Consider the following 12,679-nt stretch of genomic DNA (forward strand, 5'->3'; position numbering starts at 1 on the left):
AGTTATGCAACCAGAAATAATATGTCTTACGCTTTTACAGCAGCAAGGTTATTTCATCAGTTCTTTGTACATGATCAGAGGAAATTGAGGTGATTAACATTGTCAGCTAACTCATTTGCATATTCATATCAACTGTTCTGGAAATGTTCTGCAAAAGTGAACAAAACTTTAAAATTTCCGATAACTAGCTTCCCTAAATTGTATCACTTTTTTATTCAAATTTTCACGGTTATAAAATTTTACTCTTTCTTATCAGACTGACTTAAACAGGTCTGGAATTCTGTTTTAACACACAACCACCAGCACATCACAATGTACAGTATACCAATAAACACAATACTGAAGCAATGGATTGCTTTCATACCAAACACAACTTCCATTTTAATCATGTCAAATATTTCATTTAACATCAGTTGGTCCACACAACAGAACATGGGAAGATCTGTCTGCTAGAAAAAAAAATAATAATGATAATATTATGATGATAGTAAATACATAAACCTAGGGAAGTACAGGTTTTCTGTTTAATTCAAAACACTCATAGATTCAGGACCCTTTCACCGCTTTTGCGAATATTTTCCACTTGGGGTAGAGCAAATACAGACAGTGAGCATTCGAGAAGTTCAGAGATTAACACCATTTGCAGATGTACACAAAAGAATTACAATGATGTGAGCCCTGAATATGATCTACAGTGTGCAGGAAATCACATGCATCCAAGAAAAGGTGAAAAGTAGAGATACTCTTCATTCATTCTATTGTGTTCAGTTGGTTAACCCGTTGAGGATGGTCTGATTTTGCTACAACAAGCATTTCCCATAGGCACTTGCCCGAGTTTACTCGGGACTCGTCCTCAACAGGTTAAGACTGAAGAACAGAGCTAAAATGTCTAATATAATGCACAGTGCAATACAGCTGAATAGCAAAGCTGGGAGTTACATGAAGAGCTAAGCCAGGGATTTTATTTAGAACAGAATGACCATACAATACACCACGGTCAGACCATTCACAACAAAAATCCAAATTTAAGAGAACTTCGAAAAAAAATCTGATCTTTATACATACTCTTTTACGAGACTATGGAAAGAAGCTCATTATTTCTTTTTTAAACACTCACTTATGTGCCAAAAAACATAAAGTCTTCACTTAAGTTTTGTCTTCTTCTCAAATATTGTCACTCTAACAGTTAATGTATTATATGTTTAAATGTTATTATGGTATGTTTTGCAATATGCCAGTTTCTTACACCAGAAAACTGCCCTATATCTTCATGCAATGGGATGTGCAGTCTTCTAGCAGTTACAGCACACTAGCATAATGTTGATTGATGATATTCACATTATGAAAAAAAAAAAAAAAAACTCAACTGAAAACCAACTAGTGTTATTCCTTACATGAAATTATTTACCCAGTAAACTTCAAAGACATATGAAGACAAAGATACATGTATGACTGAAAATCTTGAATGAACATTACTCAGATCTGCACAAACAAATCCCCCACAACATAAAGTTAAGAAAACATAATCAAACACACATAATCTCCCTTCATGCTATTTCAATCATGCATGCACTATGCCACTGGAGTATTTGACAAAAAATAAAAATATTACACACATTCTGTACCTACTACTATAAGCGATACAAAAAGCATATTCACATATTGCACAAAATTTCACTTGCAGCTCACTACAGTATACAGAGGCTGACAATATCACCACGGATTCTGAAGTTACCCCAAAAGACATTTATATATTTCTATATATATGCCAACAAAACCTGTTATCAAATGTGAAACCCACTATTTTTTATCAAAAAATAGTGAGCTTGCTTTGTTCATAAAACAGGACCATTTCAACATGGGTTGGATTTTTATGCTTTTATGAACATTCATTTTATTTACTTTTTTTAAATCTAACAAACCTAATGTCTGTATAAAGTCTGTATCATGGACTGCATGTACAAAATAGTACGCGTATGCAAAATACTAAAGCATAATAGAATGAATATGAAACCAACCAGAATACTTCAAAAGAGAAAGTGAAACTTTTCTGCTCCATTTTCACATTGGTGTCTTTGTCTTATAATTGATGATTTGAAAAGAAACACTGCTTGTAATCAAGAATACATGTAGGAAAGAGTTTTAAATTGTTGGCCAGATGACAGAGATGACAGCAAGCCATGAAAAAACTTCTAATCTGCATAAAATTATGCACACACTAAATTTTTCCTAATTTGTCAGATAAGAATGGTTGCATATTCATGAAGAGCTGTTCTTAGTGTACTCTACAGCATAATCTCATCCTCAACAGAGCAGAAAAAATCTTACACAGTCAAACCTGTCTATGGTGGCCACCCAAGGGAGATGAAAAAAGTGGCCATTATAGAAAGGTTGGCGCTATAGACAGGTTCCTAAACATGCCTTTTCTCTCTGAGGGAATTGTTTTCAGTGGTCGTATACGGCAGGTGGTCACTAAAGACAGGTTTGACTGTATATCTACTCAAATGCTGTGTGGTGTGCATGGACCAGCTTGGCTGGTTCATTCTCATTTCTGTAGGTTCTACCATCCCACATTAGAGGGCAAATCCAGACCAGTTTAAAGTTAGTCTGAAAAGAAAGAGAAAGCTTTTACAAGCACAACAGTCAAAATTTGATCAAAATCGGGTTAAACATAAGGGCCCGAATTCATGAAGGTGGTACAAATGAAACCATGGTTTAAACCATGGACAAAAACCATGGAGCACCAAGTGTCGCACGGAATGTTTCGTTACGAAATTGGTCATTTCGTCGAACAAAATGACCGTTTCGTTAACAAAATTAACATTTCATGGATGAAATGTTCATTTAGTTACAAAATGTTGTCATTTTGTTACAAAATAATCATTTCATCAACAAAATGACTTATTTCGTAACGAAATATTCCATGCGACACTTGCGCTCCATGGTTTTTGTCCATGGTTTAAACCATGGTTTCATTTGTACCACCTTCGTGAATTCGGGCCAAGGAAGTTATGAAATATTACGCCTTCGCTAATTTCTGCAAAACAGCTTTCATGCAGTTGATATGAATATGCAAATGAGTGATCTGATGTCATCACCTCACAATTTTCCATTCTTCTGGTTTAACTGTGTTAAACATGTTATTCCTGGATGAATAACATAAAAATAATGATCAATAAGTAAGATCTGAGACTAGGCATACTTACATTTGAAAAAAAAATGGAAATTTTGAGATTTTGTTTACAAACTACACTTTGAACTGTATATGGCAAGCTGTGAGGCAATGACATCACCAACTCCTTATTTACATATTCATATTGACTATCAAAAAAGTGTTTTGTGAAACTCAACAAAACTTCACAATTTCATAACTTTGCTAATTTTCATCTGACTTTTACTCTTTCTTTTCTGACTAACTTTTAATTGGTCCAAAATTCTCCTTCAACCCCTTTGGCTCCGAGACATGCTAATCACCCATATGGTAAACACACAGTATACCTGGTTCTCACAGGCAACGGGAATGAGCATCAATTTACCACTGCAGTGAACACACTACCATAGCATAGTTTAGCAGTACTGTAACAAGGGCATGACATTAACAAATATTTTTGTAGACTTTTGTATTTACACACATGTATAAAATGAAATACGCAAATATACAAATAAAAATCATTTGTTTTTTGACAAGTAAAAAATCTAAACTATGCCATATCTAAATGGATGGCTAGCATATACAGTGGCTTGAATAAACAGCTTGTAAGAAAGCGATCCAAATTGTACATCTGTACGCAGGGAAGAGATATAGCAATATGAACATAAAACCATGAAAAGAAAGAATACTCAATCACTTGATTTAAGCACTCCATGCTCAGCAAAATTCATTCACTGCTTGCACATATTCTTGCAAAATCTTAAATAAATCTCTAGAATTGCATGCAAAAAAAAAATCAACACACAGACAGCACGAACATTCAATAAAACATATCAATGTTTGCAACAGCACATGCTGTAAATCATTTTTTTCAGTACAATGAAAATGGTAGAGGAAAAAAAAAAGGATAAAAGCATTATCCTCAAACTTGTGTTGCTTTGATACGAGTCATGGCCAATCAAGTCCATTGTATACACACTGAAAAGCTTCCGTGATCTCAACTGCCTAAAATAAATGCCATTTGAATCAAGTGTCACTTCAACTATTAAAACACATTGTATCAACCCATTATAGATGTGGTAATGAGCCTTTTTCCTTGTATGCTATCGTTCAATTTGGGGCTAATGATAATGATAATGAGAGTAATGTTAATCTTTACATTGCTGAAGAGGATTAATCTTGAGCAAATGTCGAATAATCTGGCCCTCCAAACCTTTGCTCACTGAAAGGTGATTTCATCTCATTTATTGAGTACAATTATCATAACCATAATAAAATGTGATTAATTTCCCAAAAGAGACTATTTTTATTACAGTTATCATTATCATAGTTGATTTTCATTATAAAACTATACACTTGTTTATTCTGAACTGAGATAATATGTAGATTTTATATTATCATTATTATTATTTCCATCATCAATGCAATTATGATTTTACTTATTATTTCTTTCACTGTAAACAATGTTTCCTGGTGTGTGTAGGATCTACATATGTACAATTGTATAAATGTGGCTCGGGAACATTTGCTGCCAATAGATACTCATTGACTAGTTCAATGAAAAGTACACCTCACGAGACTATAACCCGTTGAGGACGGACTCACTTTGCTACAACATGCATTTACCATAGACACCTGCCCGAGTACACCCAGGACTCATCCTCAACAGGTTAACACTGGTCGGTTGCTAAACTTCTATGATTTACACTCAGGGAACTTGGGTACACTTGAGCAGCTTCCATTAGGCAGGAATGTATTAAAAATCAGGTGGAGTTTTTTTTAGTTTTGTTTTGGGGTTTTTTGTTTGTTCACATTTCAACTGGAATCAGCAGCATTGTTGAAAGAGGCTGTTTACCCTACATACAATCTGCCCATATCTCTTTACCACTCCGCACTATTACAAGCCATCAATCATTAATGTGTGTATATCATTTCAGAAAAAGGCTCTTTTAGCACACACTTCTGACGCAGACATGAAATACATTGCAATGTGATTAACCCTTTGTATGCTTTGCATACTGAATGGCAGAGAAAACCCCATAGCATTGAACACACAGTCCATAGTCCCTGACACGGAATGGGTTAAATAACAGATACTGCCTAATATGACAGAGAAATGTACAGAGCTACATAGAGCTGTTTTGGTAATGGAAATTCATTCCAAGTAGTAGAACTACATGTACATGTAGCTTGATTTCGGCCAAAAACATAAAGCATTAAAACATCCATATCTCCTTTATTGTGCTGACTGCCATTACTACAGAGAACTATTATGTTCAAAACCTTACACAGTAAATGTACCAACATGCACATGAAAGTGTTTTGCAAGCATCATCACATAATAATCTAGGATAAAGAGGAGAGTTTATTTATCAGGGTATACATACTTGTTTCATCCCCGTCCCCATATACTACAAAGGGCTGTAAAGAATATTTGAGTGCTGAATTAGATTTCTTGATATGTGCTCATATATTAAATAGTGGGTAATAGACTTGACAGGCATAAACAATGCATAAACTAGCTAATACTGACTTTACATTTTTTTATTTAGAATCTGAATACTGACTTGTAGTACATAAACAAGGCTCCAAATTGTAATTTGACCAACTCATGCTAATACAGACATCAGGAAGCGACACATGCAGGCTTTGCAAGTATATAATAAGCATGCAGCGCTCTGGAATGTTGACACAACTGGTACACAGATGTCAATATTTACGAACATTGCCCTCTACAGTTCATATTTAAAGGGACTGGTGAGGAGTGTTGGAACCCAAAATGCAAAAGTACTATTTCATGAAGTGAAACAGGCAAAAACAAGGACCAATGCCTAAGAAAGGACCAAGCAATGAAAAAGAATCGATGAAAAATACGGCATTATGAAGATATCTATGATTTTGTTGAAGAGCGTTACATGTAACGCTTGTCAAAATCACAGGGGGTCGGCTTAATGGCTCTCCGTTCAAATGAGTTGTTATTTGCCTCCCTCTTTTGTCCGATTTTGGCACAGTGTCGATGTACTGCCTTCTCCTCGGCGAAAAGCAAGCCCAAGATTCCGCGATCGCGAGACGAAATACTAGTAGGGTACCAAAGTACCATGTGAATGCCACGCGGGTGCCTGTTCACTGGCTACTGTACTGTATTATAGCGCGATGGGTCCGCCGCTCGATCGTCTGCGCTACCGCGCTGCGCTAGTACTGTAGAGTAGATATCGACATGACGTACCACCTCATACAATCCATGCCACGCACAACACAGCAATGGAGCCGCGGGATCAGGAAAAGAAGAGGCGAATCGGGAGAGAAAGAGTTTGGAGATGGAGATCGAGAAATAGAATGAGAACTATCGAAATTCCCCTCAAGACCCTCCAGGGATTGAGAAGAGTTGGGCAGAAGGAGGGGCTCAATGACAGAGATGTCATTTCGCTCCTGTTGGAACGGTAACTATAATGTTAATCTACTCTAGACTCTCTCTAACGTGTAGCCCCAGAGACCGCGCCGCTATGCAGCGGGCAACGCTGCACGTTGGGGCTGGTCGCAGTTATCTAACGACGTGTAACGTGTAGATCTATAATTATATCCAACAGTTATACCAACATATGTATAAACACTCGACCAGAAAATGACTACATCTACACAGCCCAGTTGCTTGCTTCGCACGGCGTCTGGTCAGGCAAACAGTTACAATCAAGAAGGCCGGATATCATCACTTATCCATTATTTAAATTTGCGATGAACTCAGAAAATTTCATTCAGTTATATAGACTCTAACTAGTTAGGCCATAATTGGTAGTGTTTAATACATTACTAATTAATACTGTAATACTAGACTCTAGATTAGCACTAGTAGATCTAATCTAAGGTAATGTTAGATCTTCTTACATTAAGCAGTTAAATTTAGTGTAACCGTTAGCTAGAGTCTACGTTACGTAACGTTAGACTTTATTAACCTGTGTTAGGTACCGGTACGGCTGTAACTGAGTGTTAAATAGAGCTAAATCGCAATATCCCAAACCGTTACCTTCTAACAATCACATCTATGGAATCTAAGTTCTTGTTCTGCATGTGCGTCTAACGTTAATAAAACGATAACAGTAATAGTCAGTAACGTTATAACTTTATAGAACTACTACTAGTAACGTTAGGCCTTGACCGAAAGATCGGTCTGTATCTGTCCGTCGGGGAATGTTCCGCGGAGACTACATCTGGCTTCACGGAGGACAGCGTCAATGGCAAAATATAAAAAGAGTCCTCCAGACGGATCTTTCTGTCTACGTTAGGCCTAGACTTCTAACTGTTAACGTTAGAAATCTGTTAACAGTTAGAAACTCTAGGTATCTTAAGTAAGGTTTACGTTAGGCCTATACTAGGGCCTAACGTTAGGCCTAACATTGAACAATACTAACACACCGTTAGCGTTAGAATGTTCTCCCTAATTTATAGTTTGGTTAAACTTCTTAAACACTAACATTTAATAATACTTCAGTAAATTCTATTAGTAATTTTTATTGTAGATTTAGTATAATTTACAAGACTAGACATCTTCAAGTAAGTGTAAGGCGATAGTACTTAGGATAGGAATAGGATGATACTCGATAGATCCAATTGCTGGACGCTTTTTTTTTGTGTGTGTGGCTTTGAATTCCGTACAGACAATGAAATTTTGGCTAGAGATAACAGTAACTTATGGTATTCACAGACTCCTGGAAATTACGAATTCAGCCAACGTATGTCAATCATACGCTCAACTTCTTAGAATATGCTTCAAACATAGACGTCTAACTGTTTACAGTTAGCCTCAGGCCTATCCCTCGAGAAAAAGTTGCCTTTTTGTGCAGTGCAAAATCACAAAATTCGTAATCACCCAACACAATTTTTGCAATGAAATAATCAACAGCTTTTGCACGTAACAAAACGTTAGTCCTTGCAGTTTCACCACAATCATGATCTATCCCACAAATCATCGTACAGCACATTTTCACAGAGTGGATGACAAAGAAAAATTGTCAAATGAGGCTCAAATTTCGTAATTTACAGTAAAATATCTTGTCTTGAACATTTCGAACATTTCATGCAATTAAACCTTGTGAGAAATCAACAACTGGTACTGGACTCTAAGTCTAACGACAACGGTTAGACCCCTTCTTCTTAAGACAAAGTGATTTTTCTATTGCAGCTGCACGCGGGGCGGGTGACCAGTTGCTGGCCCCTTAATACTAGCGCACAACTATTACGCATTGTTCGCATTTGAGGACGATAGCTACAAACTTACTTTTTCAATGAGTGAAATTTTGGTTCTATTGTAATCTTTAGCATTTTTGCTATATCACGTGAGTGGGATTGCATAGAATTTCAGTCACGAAATGTGATTCAAACATGCATAAATATTAACTATGACGAGATGCGGGTCACTTTGAGCGACAAGTAGGCCTAGTTACTAGTAGACATCTAGATCTAAGCCCCCCAGGAGGCCTAGTTTTTTTCTATGTCTAATTCCTCGAAAAACTTCTCACTTATAATAATGACATTGGCTTGGTCAGTTTTTCGCTTCCAATATCATTATTGTCGGATTGATATCATTTATAAATGAAAAGTTTTTCGCAGAATTGGACATAACTATATAAATTTGAGGTAGAATGTGAATTTCTTCGTGTGTTTTTACATTTTTATGTCGCTTTTTTTGCATTTTCAGTCCACCTAAAGTTCTGTGAGGATAATCTACGAAGTCTCACGCGTACAGAATGTCATTAGTATGCAAAACTCGGCATGTTGGCTTGATAAGTTCGCTTGATGTTCGCAGTCAACAAGCACTACACTACAGGGGGCGCTATGTCAAAAAGGTAATTCACATACGACTCGTCATCGAATCGAAGGATCTTTTTCCAGAAGAATGTTTTGTTTTTCACTTTTTAAAACATGTTAGAGGACTCCGATTTCCAAGATATTTTGACACATGTTAAGTTACATATCTACCTTTCATTTTATACCCAAAACACCTTCTCTTTCGCATGTTTTGCACAACCGAACACTCCTCCCCAGTCCCTTTAATACAACCTTCTGTATTTACCTTCACTCTCCTTTCAGCAAACTATTCTGATGGCTTTCTGCACAAACAATGGTAGCAGTGAATTAAGTTTTGAGTCAGGATTTTTATCGCATTGAGTTTTGGCCAAGCAAGTTGTTTTTGATACCAGGTAATTAACCTACGATAAATTACATACATATGATGTTACTGCAAAATTTGCCATCACAGTATATATTTTCACACAGACTGACGGAAATGAACAATCTATCCATTACACGGTTATGCCTTTTTCTGTTTATATCATTCATGCTCTGAAATAACTATGGATATATAACATTCAGTGACTTAAGTATTAGACACAATCTTGAGAGGGTTGAATGTTGGCCTTTTTACAAAAAGCAAGACATTCACAGCCCAATATTTGCTTGATAATGTGGAGATAAATTAGCTTCATTTTTAAAGGGAAATTTGTGACAATTTATGCTTTTCTTTCAGAAGTAGAAAAAGATACTGGAAGAGGTAGTCATCTGTATCGAAAAGTCATCATTGAAAAATTTGGCGGAGTCAAGATGTTTCTCATAGCATAGAAATGGGAACCTGAGTTTCAACTCAAACTCTGACTTTATTAACTCTTTATGTGCCACGTTCGCACGTCCGACTCAGTCGACGGCGTGCCAACTTCGCATATCCTGCTCAAACCCACAAACCGCCCAAACCAATTGATAAATCACCAAATGCCGCAGTACAATCAAAGCTTTTCTTGCGATTCCGTTTGTCTCACATATAGCTTGCATTTTATGTGGTGATTGACTATCAAGCGGTACTCCCTAATACTAATAGATTTGCGTGTAAATTCTAAGTTCCTGTCACTGTTTTGTGTTCAAAAGTCATGCCTTTACATAATGTAGCTACTGGTCATTTCAAAGAAAAGCAATCAGCGATTTGTAATACAGTTTTCATCAAAGCATAGCTTGGTATTTTCTCTACAACTTTGCTCACTACGTGTTCAGCATAACAGAAATCTATGTAGCAGCAACATAGATTTGAAAAACAGAATGTTTTCTATAAGCATGACTACTTTGGTGTCCTAGAGTAATGTGGCATACAGGGGGTTTCCACCAAGGCACATAAAGAGTTAATATAGCAGGCAAGAAGCTGATAGGATTCCTCTTGCAATGTTAAAAATGTCCTTTGATACATCAAGACAGACAATGTTGGCACATTTTGCAAATTTAGGGCAGATTATTTTGGCCAGAAGCCATGGTGACACGAGAAAAGGGTGTTCTTGAATGAAGTTTCCTCAGAGTATTCAAATATTCCACAGCCATTCATATCTTGTACAGTTTGCAGTGTACAACCTGTGACCAAAATGCCAGTCAGGTGGATCACCCAATGTCAACAGCATCATTAAAGGACAAGTTCACCTTCATAAACATAAGGGTTGAGAAAATGCAGCACTATAAGTAGAGCACATCAGTGAAAGTTTGAGGAAAATTGGACAATCGATGCAAAAGTTATGAATTTTTAAAATTTTTGTGTTGGAACCGCTGGATGAGGAGACTACTACAGCTTGTGAGTCATATGCGTACAACAGTATAAAGAAAATATAAAGAAAATTCAAAATATTTTCATTTTTTTCGTATGATAAAAGACCACTTGACTTGCCTCTTTCTAAAGGCAGGGGGAATAATATTACCCATAACATATGTCGGTAACGAGCCAAGGGAATGTGTACTTTTTTTCAAAAGATGAAATTTTGTGAAATTCTCTTTATATTTTCCTTGTATTGTTGTACGCATGTGACATCTAAGTTATTCATACACTGCAGTAGTCTTCTCATCCAGCGGTTACTACACAAAAACTTCAAAAATTCATAACTTTTGAAGGGATTGTCCGATTTTCCTCAAACTTTCAATGATGTGTTCTACTAATATTGCTACATTCTCTCAATCCTTATGTTTATGAAGGTGAACTTGTCCTTTAAGTAAATCACAAAAAAATGAAGACAAGATGATTCTTACGCTACACATACTAAGAGAAGACGATCGATAGAAGAAATAGACATCATTTCATGTACACATCCCTGATTTCTATTAAAGAGCACTGTGGATAATCCTAGGCTTACTAACACAGTATCTATTGATGTATCTGTAGTTAAACATTCAGCAATATACACCATGTACACACACATAATGACCATTGCAGTACAGTTTCCCAAAGCTAAAAATTCATGGCGGTACTATTTTTTGTTTCACAAACACAACATTTGCATTCAATGACCATTCAATGAATGAGCAAACATCTGGATTCTTAAGAATGACTTCATGCATAGGCCAATAAAATTTGTCAGATCAACTTGGCACATCCCAACATGAAATATCCAGAATTTTGAATACATGTGAACAGGCTCAGTCTGTATACTTTCATTTGTTGTTTTTTGTACACTATTCAATTCCTGTTTTCCACCAAATTCACAGATGAGCTTATCAATATGAAATACATTCTGCAAAATACATTCATGACCTATTATCTCAAAGTCTATTACAGACACAATTCTTACAGTAATTTTTCTATGGCAGCAAAGTCGCTCACCACAAAAATATCTATGATAAAGCTGATTTTAAAGGCATATTACAGAGACACATGCAGGAATGACTTCCACTAAAATTGTTGGCAGCAATATTCAGATGCTTCGTACATTTCACCAGATTCTACACACCATACTATACATGATTGTCGATAACAAAACATAACATTTGATATACATATGAGATCACCTCATTTCTCACTTTGCCGAGTAAAATTAACAGAACACATCTGTTTCACATTCAATATTCATCACACACTGGACATTGTAAGCATACAATTTGTATGTCACCTACCATACATGACCACAGAGCAGAATATTCTCACCATCTTTCCTGCTAAAACCTCTTTGTGTTAACAGCATTCAATCTGTGGCCCCATTCACACTAAAAAAATAATGCACTCCTGTGGGGGTACTGCCAAGCAGACCACTTCAGTCAAAGTCTGTGGGAATGGAGACTCTTAATGAGAAGGGGGCTAACAGTGAGTTTCTTTGACCTTACCATGTCATTCAATGACTTGAAGAAGGTATATGAAGAATTTAATCAATATCTATTTTTACATGTATGTTATGTATGTTATTCTCTTTATACAATTATCCCTCTGCGCCTCAGAGTACGCCACTAGATCGACGGCACATTACAAATGGTGCAGTTATTATTATCATTATTATACATGTATTGTTAAATAATGAATGTATACATTTATATGCATATTTTTAAAAATCTTTATGCTCCATTTATGTCATACTAAAGCTGTAGATGATACTAGTATTATGTATGCCAGTTGAGGGCACATTTTTGTGCCTTTTATTAGACGTTAATCTTCTAATCAATCAATTTGATTCAGTCAGAACATTGCACACCTGTGATCTTTTCAAATCCTTTAAGAAACATATTATATTGATATCCTTTTTC

This window comes from Diadema antillarum, unplaced genomic scaffold (genome assembly GCF_040938485.1).
Source record: "Diadema antillarum isolate AM-2024a unplaced genomic scaffold, OU_Dant_1.0 seq00000204_RagTag, whole genome shotgun sequence".
Classification (NCBI taxonomy): domain Eukaryota; kingdom Metazoa; phylum Echinodermata; class Echinoidea; order Diadematoida; family Diadematidae; genus Diadema; species Diadema antillarum.